Source organism: Procambarus clarkii, chromosome 15 (assembly GCF_040958095.1).
Source record: "Procambarus clarkii isolate CNS0578487 chromosome 15, FALCON_Pclarkii_2.0, whole genome shotgun sequence".
Taxonomy (NCBI): Eukaryota; Metazoa; Arthropoda; class Malacostraca; order Decapoda; family Cambaridae; genus Procambarus; species Procambarus clarkii.
Genome location: NC_091164.1, coordinates 39,106,355 through 39,118,826, shown reverse-complemented (window position 1 = coordinate 39,118,826; position 12,472 = coordinate 39,106,355). Strand labels below are relative to the sequence as shown.

At 41.9% G+C, this 12,472-nt stretch overlaps 2 non-coding genes across 2 annotated transcripts; both read left to right on the top strand.

Annotated features, from left to right (window-relative positions):
* Positions 1-2,429: 2,429 nt before the first annotated feature.
* On the top strand, positions 2,430-2,501 carry TRNAM-CAU (transfer RNA methionine (anticodon CAU)). Its single transcript has one exon. It is a non-coding gene; the product is annotated as a tRNA-Met (tRNA).
* A 4,299-nt stretch (positions 2,502-6,800) lies between these two features.
* On the top strand, positions 6,801-6,873 carry TRNAV-CAC (transfer RNA valine (anticodon CAC)). The gene has a single exon. It is a non-coding gene; the product is annotated as a tRNA-Val (tRNA).
* The last annotated feature ends 5,599 nt before the right edge of the window (positions 6,874-12,472 follow it).

The following is a 12,472-nucleotide window of genomic DNA, read 5'->3' as shown; positions in this document are numbered from 1 at the left end:
TTTAGTCTGGGTTCGTATCCTGGCCGGCGAGGATTGACTAGGTGCCAATCCTTAACTGTACGCCTCTCTTCACCCAGCAGTGAAATGATCTGGCGGGTCGTATTCCGGGGTTTTTAATTAAGATTAATATTAATATTAGGACCTAACTGTATTAGAATAAAGGACCCGCCCAAAACGCTATGCGTGCTAGTGGCTTTACAAGAATGTAAAAAGTGGTGGAACGTCCAAGTAGCAGGCATCCATCAGTCTCAGGAGACTGGAGTTGCGCTCTGGTTGTCGGTCTGGAGTGGCCTCTCCAGGGCACAAAGCCAGGATAGGTTGGTACGGGGGGAGAAGCTGTTACCCATGCAGCAGGGCCCCCTCTCCACAGCGCCGAACGTCTCCATTGGAAAGGCAAACGCCAATAAGATTGGTTCCAGCGCCGTCGCAGAACTGTTAGAACGAGGTTGAAGGCAACAAGAACTGCTCCCAGGGGGCTCCAGCTCCGGAGTTAACCTCGAAGTTGGTAAAAGAAGGCACAGCCGTAACTGTCTCTATTTTCTGCTTGTCACAACTTGTGATAAAGTTGTTACATCTTGGCTTAACGTGTTTATGACGTATTAGAACGTTGTTACAACTTGCTATATTGGTTGTTATGACTGGTTAGGAGGTGTTAAAACTTGTTCGAACGATGTACTTAGGGACTCCAACCCCAGAGTCATTTTTGTTGTTGTTACTCTTTTTTGTGGGGGAAAGGAGGAAAATTAGGGAAATAAAGGAGGAAACTTAGGAAAAATGGGTGAACCACTGACAAGCTGCCGGCTTCCCGTCTCCGTCGTGACCACTAGACACAAGGTTACTTAGGCATTAGGACACTATAGGAATTATCATCATCAGGATAAAGATCATCAAGGCAAATGGGGGGACCTTCGACAAACCGCCGGCCTCCTGTCCTCATCGAGGCCACTATTAGTAGCTCTCAAGTAAACTCAGATAATTATTACACTTCGATATCTAAGTAGTTCCGCCTTATTACAAATTTGTTTAGTACGTTCCTCGAGCTTCCGTGGCACAATTGGTTAGCGCGTTCGGCTGTTAACCGAAAGGTTGGTGGTTCGAGCCCACCCGGGGGCGACTATTTAGGCCAACTCTAGGGGTTGACCTCAGACAAGACCGACATAACACACTTGACAGCGATGTCACACTTGGCCCCGTGATCCAGCCCGTCCTCCTCAAGTCTCCCAACGTCAACAAACTCTCGCGCGTAAGTGACCTTATCCTAACACAACAGAGAACGGCACAGTATGTCAACGTCGCGACCCATCCTCCTGTTTACACAGTAGTTGTTGTATATGCTCCATAGTACAAACGTTGACGTACTAAGTCATTACATAATAGAACTTACTAATCACTTTATAGTCTGAATTCTTAATTATAGTCTTAATTATAGACTGTCTTTATAGTCGGAAGTTAAGTAAAGAGTACTAATCACTTCATAGTCTGAAAAAATAAAGTTAAAAAAAAAATATATATTCCTAGGTCTAGTATAGCACACATATGTACGATATTAGGCCTTAAATAGCGTGTATTAGGCCTAGGAAGGTTCAGTTAGTTAAGGTTGTCTTTGCAATATAAATATAAAACCTTTTCCGGTTTGTCTAAATTCAACAGTACAAATTTCTACTTTCTAATTGCGTTGTACGTCGATATGTTTACTGTGGTCCTCACCGTTACTATAAGTACTACCAACACAAGAGGATGGGCTGCAGTTTCACGAGCCGCTACCATTTTCTTGTACGACAATTGTTGGTCTTGGGAAGAGTATTCGTCAAAAGGCGCCGTTCTATTAGGAGGACGGGATGAACATCTACATACCGAGTTTTGGCGGCATAACACAACAATTTAGAAAATAATATATAATTATATACAGCCTCCCAGTCCTTTGGAGCTCATCAACTGTTTAATATGTGTAAAGTCGGCAAAGATTGAGATAACATATTCGTAAGTACTTGCGTAACTGACTGATGAATCTCGGTCCAGACACTAAATATAATTCTTATGTTTGGAATGTTTACATGCAAGAAGAGTTGTTATAGACCTCAACAAACACGACAGATCAGCCTCCAGGGCTGAGTGGATCCCATACTTATCCTGTAGACCCCATGTATACCTATCCTGTGAGCGTTAGTGCCTCCAATACATGTCCTGTTCATGAGTGGTAGTGAACCCATACCCATCGTGTGCAGCAGTGATCACATACCCATGCTATGATGTATGTCATACGCAGCTGGCTGTGCCCAGTAGCCATGATGTGCGCATCCCATGCGCAAGATCAGTACGTACTGGTGCGTTACTGCGCAGAAACACTGATACTTTTATTTATGAAGAAAATATTACCAATTATAATATTATAAAATATGTATAAAATGTATCATCCAAATAATATAAGCAGCAGAGTGGCGCAGTGGAAGCGTGCTGGGCCCATAACCCAGAGGTCCGTAGATCGAAACTACGCTCTGCTACGGAATTGTTTTAATGTATTAATAATTTTTTTTCATTACCAATGTAGGTACATAGCAGTGTCTTGCTACCCCCTTCAATATAAGTAATTACAAATTACAGGTTGAGCAACTATGGACTAATATAACAGCTCCCCTTACATCTGGGGTAATTTATGACAGAACAACTGACCACTATCCTACTTTCCTCATAGCAAACATTGACACATCACCACCAGAAACCAAAAAACTTTCATTCAGGCTACATAGTGAATCAGCTTTAGGCAATCTCTCTAATGCACTCCACAATATTAACTGGGAATCTGAATTTAATAATTCACAGGATATAAACTCATCAGCTAACCTCTTTCTCTCCAAAACTCTAAGCCTCTACAACACTCACTGTCCCCTCCTTATCAAACAAGTAACTGATAAAAGAAAAAATAACCCGTGGCTCACAAGTGGCATAATTAAATCAATCAACAAAAAACATGAATACGAAAAGAAATTTAGGAGTGGCCTAGTTTCAGTGGAAGTAGTTAAAAGGTACTCGTCAGTGCTTACCAGTATCATAACAAAAGCAAAACTTTCATATTATGAGACTAGATTTAAAGAAGCAAAAGGCAACATGAAAAGCACATGGAATACCATCTCTAACATCCTGGGAACTAAACAACACTCCCACAACCAGATAACACTCTCTAAGGATGGCCTTACACTGTCATCTGACTTAGAAATGGCAAATGAATTTAATAGCTTCTTTTCATCGATTGGTGCTAACCTTGCAAGTAAAATCCCACGGACTCAGACACATATCAACACATATCTCTCAGGCAGCTATCCAAACTCTCTTCTCCTCTCACCAGTCAGCCCGTCAGATGTTGTGTCCATCATACACTCACTAAAAACCAAAGCTGGGAACATCAGTGAAATCCCATCCATTGTATACAAGAGCGCCTCCCATGCCCTTGCGCCACCTATAGCTCTGCTGTTCAACAAATCCCTTGAGTGTCATACCTTCCCTGATATCCTTAAAAAAGCAAGAGTAACGCCAGTTCATAAAGGAGGTAATCCGTCAGACATAAACAACTATAGACCAATATCGAACCTACCCATACTATCAAAAATATTTGAAAAAATTATCTACAAACAGCTCTACTCCTATCTCGTAAAATTCGACATTCTTATCCCTTGTCAGTTTGGATTCCGCTCTCAAAAGAGTACCAACGATGCAATTATTAGTCTCCTTGATATAATTTACTCAGCTCTTGACAAAAATGAGTTTCCAATTGGACTCTTCATTGACCTGAGAAAGGCCTTTGATACTGTTAATCACGATTACCTCTTAAGTAAACTCCATCATTATGGAATCCGAGGCCATGCACTGGACTATATCCAATCCTATCTTAGTGATAGACACCAATGTGTAGCCATCAATAATATAATCTCTCCCATTCTACCAATAACTGTTGGAGTGCCACAGGGCAGCATCTTGGGACCTCTTCTTTTTCTTATATACATTAATGATCTGCCTAATGTCTCTAACATTCTGAAACCTATTTTGTTTGCTGATGATACTACCCTCATCTACTCCAGCCCCAACCCACATACACTAATTGGTGTTGTTAATAATGAACTAAAAAAAGTCCACATATGGATGTCAACCAACGAACTAACACTTAACATAGAAAAGACCTACTACATCCTATTTGGAAGCAAATCTACAAATGCAATTCAGCTTCAGATTGACAATGTAAACATTAGCAATAAAAATGATGGGAAGTTTCTTGGCATATTCCTAGACAAGAGACTCAACTTCAGTACCCACATACAACACATAACTAAGAAAGTCTCTAAAACAGTTGGTATACTCTCCAAAATCAGATATTATGTTCCTAACTCTGCTCTCATCTCTCTATATTATGCACTAATCTATCCCTATCTCAACTATGGTATCTGTGCATGGGGTTCAACCACTGCAAACCACCTCAAGTCCATCATCACCCAGCAAAAATCTGCTATCAGAATAATATCAAATTCTGCTTTCAGACAACACACAGCCCCCTTGTTTAACTCCCTAAGCATGCTAAACATAATCTCACTCCACAAATTCTCTTGTGTCAACTACATTTACAAAACCCTGTTCTTAAATGTAAATCCTTGTCTGAAACTCTTCTTGGACAGATGTAATAGGACCCATATCACCACACCAGAAATAAATATCTCTTTGATATCCCCAGAGTTAAACTTAATCTGTGTAAACATTCTATGCAAATAAAGGGACCCAGTTTATGGAACTCACTCCCTACTGAATTGAAAAGCTGTCCAACTTTTACATCATTCAAAATCAATACTAAAAAGTACCTAATTTCATCTTCATAGTTTTTAACTTTTTGCCTTAAAATTGCACTGTATCAATTGCTACCCAATCTCCCAACCTTTATGTTCCCAATTTGTACATCTTTACCATTGTGATCATTGCTGTCTTATATGTGCTGTCAATCTGCTGTATGGTGTCTATTAACCTTGTTTAAATTACTAATCAAGCTGTCAATGTAATCAATCAGAGCTTTAATATTACAATATGCTTTAATATACCTACTTATCTCTCTCATCTCATTTTTCTCTTGTAATGTATCTTTATCATTTATCAATTCTGATTGAAATTACCTACTTAAAATTATCTGCTAGATTAAGGACCTGCCCGAAACGCTGTGCGTACTAGTGGCTTTACAAGAATGTAAATACTGTACTATCCAATGTTTTCTCACAAACCCAATGTACCTTCTTGTATATATATAAATAAATAAATAAAAATAAATAAATAAATATGTTAACAAATAAAGGCACAATAATGAACGTGGGAGATTTGTACCTGAATTTACCTGTCTCTAGTGTCCTCGACGGATAGTGGAAGCCATCGGCTTGTCAAAGGTCCCCCCCCCATGGTTCATGAGGATTGTTTCTATTTGGATTTTGAACTGAGGTAATATCTTGGTATTTACCGACTTCGCCGGTTAGACAATTCCATGGGATAACCCTAGTTCATAGTTTAGTTCATTTAATATGCTCCCCATACCCGTCCTGTGGGCGGTAGTGGGAAGAGTTACAGAGGCACATAATGGGCTCATAGGGACTAAACACCACAATTCATTTAGCTGAGCAAGTTAATCTTGCTGAGAGAGTTACAAAATTCAATGCACATCATCACATCAACAATGGGCTCGAGACAGCCCACAAGTACAGTTTCTAAATTAAGCAACTGACATGTGGAGAGCCCTACAGCGAGAAACATTTGTACGCTAACCAACTGTGTTACGGAGGCTACGCTCTTTACAACCTTACAAATATTTCCTCCTGCTTCTTACCTCTCGCTTCCGCCATCGAAAGCCCTAAAAACACTTCCTCCTGCTCGTTCCCGCTCTGTGAAACCCTATTAATACTTCCTTCTGCTACCTCCCACTTCCTCCCGCTCTCTGAAGCCTTAAAAATATTCCCTCCTGTTTCCTCATGAAGCACATACCTTACAAATACTTCCTATTGCTTCCTACCACTGGCTCCTGCTCTCTGAAGCCTTAAAAATACTTCCTACTGCTTCCTCCCACTCTCTGAAGCCCTAATATCACTTTTTCCTGCTTCCTATAACAAATGTTCCAGAGATGTGTAAATATTTAATTCAAAATGATCTGCTACCAGATATTTTTGCCAAATATCCCCAGTTTGCTAACTGTAGGTAGTACCTAAGTGATTGTAAGCTATCCACCGCTGCCCACTGGAGGGAGGGCGTTGTGCAGGACAAACATATCAATTAAATAAAATAATAAAATGTTTATTCAGGTAAGGTACATACATTCAAGAAATTTTACATAATTTGATCGATTTATAGATGGAGCTAGTACATACAATGCCTAAAGCCACTATTACGCAAAGCGTTTCGGGCAGGAAATTGTGACACTAGCTCTCCACATATGTCAGTTGCTTAATTTAGAAACCGTACTTGTGGTCAATCACGAACCTGTTTATGACGTGACGACTTATACTGAATTTTGTAACTAGCTTATCTAGATTGAAACTTGCTTAGCTAAGTGAATTGTGGGGTTCAGTCCCTGAGCCCATTATGTGCCTCTGTAACCCCTTCCACTACCGCCCACAAGATGGGTATGGGGTGCATAATAAGTGAACTAAACTAAACTAAACCTCTCATGTTATCGTGACGTCACACACCCCGTACACACATATTATATCGCTGAAGAAAAACTATGTTCATCTTCGGTAGCAATTAACCGGATTTGGTTCATATAATAACAGGTCACTATACTTCAGGTTTCCGTAGTGTAGTGGTTATCACGTGCGCCTCACACGCGCAAGGTCCCCGGTTCGATCCCGGGCGGAAACATTTGACTTTTTAAATGTTTGTTTTCATAACCCATTGAAATAAACTCAAAGTGTCCAACCACTTGGGTCGGACGGTAGAGTGACGGTCTCGCTTCTTGCAGGTCGGCGTTCAATCCCGACCGTCCAAGTGGTTGGGTGCCATTCCTTCCCCCCGTCCCATCCCAAATCCTTATCCTGACCCCTTCCCAGTGCTATATAGTTGTAATGGCTTGGCGCTTCCCCCTGATAGTTCCCTTCCCTTCCCTTCAAAGAGCTAAAATTAATAGCAAAGTATATTGACAATATTTATTAAATCATAAAACTTATACCATTTTGTAATTTGCTAATACTACATTATACTAATTATTAATATTGAGAGTCATATAACTATGTATTGTGGAGCAGAGTGGCGCAGTGGAAGCGTGCTGGACCCATAATCCAACTAGAGGTCCGTAGATCGAAACTACGCTCTGCTACAGTCTAATTTCTTCCTGCTATAACAAACCAAGATAAAAGTTTTTTTACCTTTAATGAATGCAATCCATCCTCCTGCACATTTTGTAACTATGTAGAGCATCGTACATATAAATTATATATTGACGTAATGGACAATTACATAGTAGAACTTGGTACTATTCACCTTATAGTCAGGAAAAAATACAGCTAAAACCAAACATATATATTCCTAGGCCTAGTATAACATGTATATGTACTATATTTGGCCTCAGTTAGCATGTATTAGACCTTGGATGGTAAGTTACGTTAGGTTTTATGAGAAACAAATACAAAGGTTCGGGGCCAACCTTGCCCAAAACGCTTGGCGTAACAGTGGCTTTAGACATTGTATGTACAAGCTCTATCTATAAATCCAACAACATGTTTGTATCTCACCTTGTATGCATGTACTTTACCTGAATAAACATTTTATTTTATTTGACAAAACGTTTAAATTACCGGTTTATCCAAATTCACTAATACCAAATTCTACTATCCAATTGTCCATTACATCAATATATGTACGATGGAGGATGGATGTGTTGCTTATAAGCACTGCTATTAATATATCATAAGATCCTACATAGATTACACACAGAAATCACAATAGCGTGATGCATCAAATGAACAAATCCACAAGGGCCGTGACGAGGGTTCTAACCTACGTCCGAGAGGATCCCTGACGCTGCCTTAATCGACTGAGCTACGACATGGTAAAAGAATTGCAACCACAAGTTCTACTGACCTTACTGGGATCCTGCAGCCTCTCCGAGACACAAACCAGGATTTTACACAATTCCCCCCATGCACCCGAGCTCTGTCAATAAGCCGTTCTACCTCTTCGCCCTTACTTCATTTTCTAGGATCCTCTCGGACGTAGGTTCGAACCCTCGTCACGGACCTTGTGGATTTCTCCTACATAGATGTTAATACTGCACGGTTGTCTTAGGTTTGTTATTAATATAAATGCCGATATTTCTTAAAGTATTACAATTCGGCCGACACCGACTAGGCTATGACGCTCCCCTACCCAACATGACTCATCTTGGAAAGCTGGGCGAGGCTGGGCCCACCAAGTGTCTGGTCACCAACCTCGGATAAACATTCTATTTTATAGATAGAGGTTATAAATATATAGGGGTTACCATCTTTGGTTGTATTTGTAGGGACCCTCGACCTCGAAGAAGACGACATGCAGCATCCGGGGAAGCTTTGTGGGGCACCCGCGCACACTCACATATTGTCTTTTCATACCATCCCCTATATTTTTTATTTTGTCATTTTATTTTATTTAAAATGTCATTACACAAAAAGAGTTACAACATTGGTTACATTCAAAGTACAAGACTTCTTATTACAGGTTGTAGAGTTCCTCCAATATATAGTTTTGTGTTAACTAATACTATTACATATATATTATTACCTATATCTTCTAGTCGTAGTAGTAGCAGACATCCATCAGTCTCAGGAGACTATGGAGTTGTGCTCTGGTTGTCGGTCTGGAGTGGCCTCTCCAGGGCACAAAGCCAGGGTAGGTTGATACGGGGGAGAAGCTGTCAACCATGCAGCAGGTCCCCCCCCCCCCCTCTCCACGGCGCCGAAAGTCTCCAATGGGAGGGCAAACGCCAATACGATTGGTTCCAGCGCCGTCGCAGGAACTGTGAGCTCCGGAGGTGACCTGGAAGCTGGTGAAGGGACTCATAACCCGGAGACCGCCGTGGTCGGGGCCGGAGAAGAACCAGCCCAGCAAGTGCAAGAACGACCCCAGCCTCCTGAAGCAGAGCCTGGGGCTGCTAGAGCCCAAGGAGGAGGACTTCAGAGTCCCGCACCTACGGGTTCCAGGCGTAGTTCAATAACTTACTGATAAACATAACTTTAATATTGATTTATTAACTAAGTTCAATAACTAACTGATAAACCTTAAAGAACTGGTGAGAACAACTAGTGTGTTCACTTCAGTTTGCTGAAATTTTTAGAGCTGTGCTGCTTATAAAATACGTTTGTGTTCGATCCCCGATGGTCCCAGTGCTTCATGGGCACCGATACTCCACTCCGTCTTCTCGCTTCTTGCGAGGTCCACGTTCGATCCCCGATGGTCCAAGTGTTAGCTTTCCACTTCGTCCTTATATATCCCAGATGATCTTAATATCCCTTCCAAGTGCTATATAATCATACTGGCCTAGTACTTTCACCTCATAATTACCTTACCTTACCTCGCTTCCTCAGAGACTTTTCCTTCCCGACTTTGTCTTCTCACGCCTCAGTTGTCAATTGATGATGTATGATGAAGTGGATGAATGTATGACTGTTGAGTTCTTCATTAAGCAGGAAGAGTCGTGGCCAGACTGGGAGGTCGGACCCGGTGTTCGGGGTGTTAACACCGGAGTGTTCAGGGTGTTAACACCGGAGTGTTCAGGGTGTTAACACCGGGGTGTTTAGGGTGTTAACACCGGGGTGTTCGGGGTGTTAACACCGGGGTGTTCAGGGTGTTAACACCGGGGTGTTCAGGGTGTTAACACCGGGGTGTTTAGGGTGTTAACACCGGGGTGTTAACACCGGGGTGTTCAGGGTGTTAACACCGGGGTGTTCGGGGTGTTAACACCGGGGTGTTCAGGGTGTTAACACCGGGGTGTTCAGGGTGTTAACACCGGGGTGTTCAGGGTGTTAACACCGAGGTGTTCAGGGTGTTAACACCGGGGTGTTCAGAGTGTTAACACCGTGGTGTTCAGGGTGTTAACACCGGGGTGTTCAGAGTGTTAACACCGGAGTGTTCAGGGTGTTAACACCGGGGTGTTCGGGGTGTTAACACCGGGGTGTTCAGGGTGTTAACACCGGGGTGTTCAGGGTGTTAACACCGGGGTGTTTAGGGTGTTAACACCGGGGTGTTAACACCGAGGTGTTCGGGGTGTTAACACCGGGGTGTTCAGGGTGTTAACACCGGGGTGTTCGGGGTGTTAACACCGGGGTGTTCAGGGTGTTAACACCGGGGTGTTCAGAGTGTTAACACCGGAGTGTTCAGGGTGTTAACACCGGGGTATTCAGGGTGTTAACACCGGGGTGTTCAGGGTGTTAACACCGGGGTGTTCAGGGTGTTAACACCGGGGTGTTCAGAGTGTTAACACCGGGGTGTTCAGGGTGTTAACACCGGGGTGTTCGGGTGTTAACACCGGGGTGTTCAGGGTGTTAACACCGGGGTGTTCAGGGTGTTAACACCGGGGTGTTCAGGGTGTTAACACTAGGGTGTTCAGGGTGTTAACACCGGGGTGTTCAGGGTGTTAACACTAGGGTGTTCAGGGTGTTAACACCGGGGTGTTAACACCGGGGTGTTCAGGGTGTTAACACTGGGGTGTTCAGGGTGTTAACACCGGGGTGTTCAGGGTGTTAACACCGGGGTGTTCAGGGTGTTAACACCGGGGTGTTCAGAGTGTTAACACCGGGGTGTTCAGGGTGTTAACACCAGGGTGTTCGGGGTGTTAACACCGGGGTGTTCGGGGTGTTAACACCGGGGTGTTCAGGGTGTTAACACCGGGGTGTTCAGGGTGTTAACACCGGGGTGTTCGGGGTGTTAACACCGGGGTGTTCAGGGTGTTAACACCGGGGTGTTCAGGGTGTTAACACCAGGGTGTTCGGGGTGTTAACACCGGGGTGTTCGGGGTGTTAACACCGGGGTGTTCAGGGTGTTAACACCGGGGTGTTCAGGGTGTTAACACCGGGGTGTTCGGGGTGTTAACACCGGGGTGTTCAGGGTGTTAACACCGGGGTGTTCAGGGTGTTAACACCGGGGTGTTCAGGGTGTTAACACCGGGGTGTTCAGAGTGTTAACACCGAGGTGTTCGGGGTGTTAACTGCCGAGAGTTCGAACTCTCGGTTTAGTCTTCCATTTTTCCATATATTGGCTACAAAATACTTTAGTGTTAGTTCAATAATATTTGTCATCTATTTAATCATATTTTATATTTTCAATCATGTTTTATATATCGATTCTTGCAACTTTCACATATTATAATATTTATTATTATTATAATATTATAAGACAGTAATAATATGTTGTGAGTGTTGCAATACAACAATAACATTGTGAGTGTTGTAATACAACAATAACATTGTGAGTGTTGCAATACAACAATAACATTGTGAGTGTTGCAATACAACAATAACATTGTGAGTGTTGCAATACAACAATAACATTGTGAGTGTTGCAATACAACAATAACATTGTGAGTGTTGCAATACAACAATAACATTGTGAGTGTTGCAATACAACAATAACATTGTGAGTGTTGCAACACAACAATAACATTGTGAGTGTTGCAATACAACAATAACATTGTGAGTGTTGCAATACAACAATAACATTGTGAGTGTTGCAATACAACAATTACATTGTGTTGCAAAACATAAATAACTTGTTGTCAGCATTACAACTAAGAAATAATGTATAGCAAGTATTTCAGGACAGAAATAATGTGTTGTGAGTTTTGCATCACAGAAAAAAATATGATGCAACACTCACTCACAACACGGTAATTATGTGTTACAATAAATGGTTCCATACTGGTGCAACACTCACAACACGTTATTCTTGTGTTACAACGTTGTGACACCTATAACATGTTATTATTGTATTGCAGTACTCACAATACATTATTCTGGGTTATAACTCTCAAAATACGTTATTTTCTTTGTTGCAAAACAATATTTTTTTTCATTTCTGGAGTTGAACAATCACAATTTGATATTTCTGTGTTGCAACACTCACAACACTTAATTCCTGTGATGTAACACTCCCAACACGGTATTCCTTTACGTTGCAACACTCACATATGCACTCGTGTTATGTCTGTGTATTTTTCCTTCTATATATATGGACTGTCATTTACAGCAAGGTTGTCATTCAGGATTCTTTCCTCTCTACCATCAGTAAAGAAATATAACGAAAAATATGTTCAATGCCGTAACATATTGAAAGGAATTGACCATAATTACCTTAACTATAACTTTAATAACAATCCCCGTGGCGCAGTGGTTGTTTTTGCACTCACAAAATTGATAAATTTTGCTCAACACTCACAACATGTTCTGTTTTGCAACACTCGCAACACCTCCTTCTTGTGTTCCAACACTTA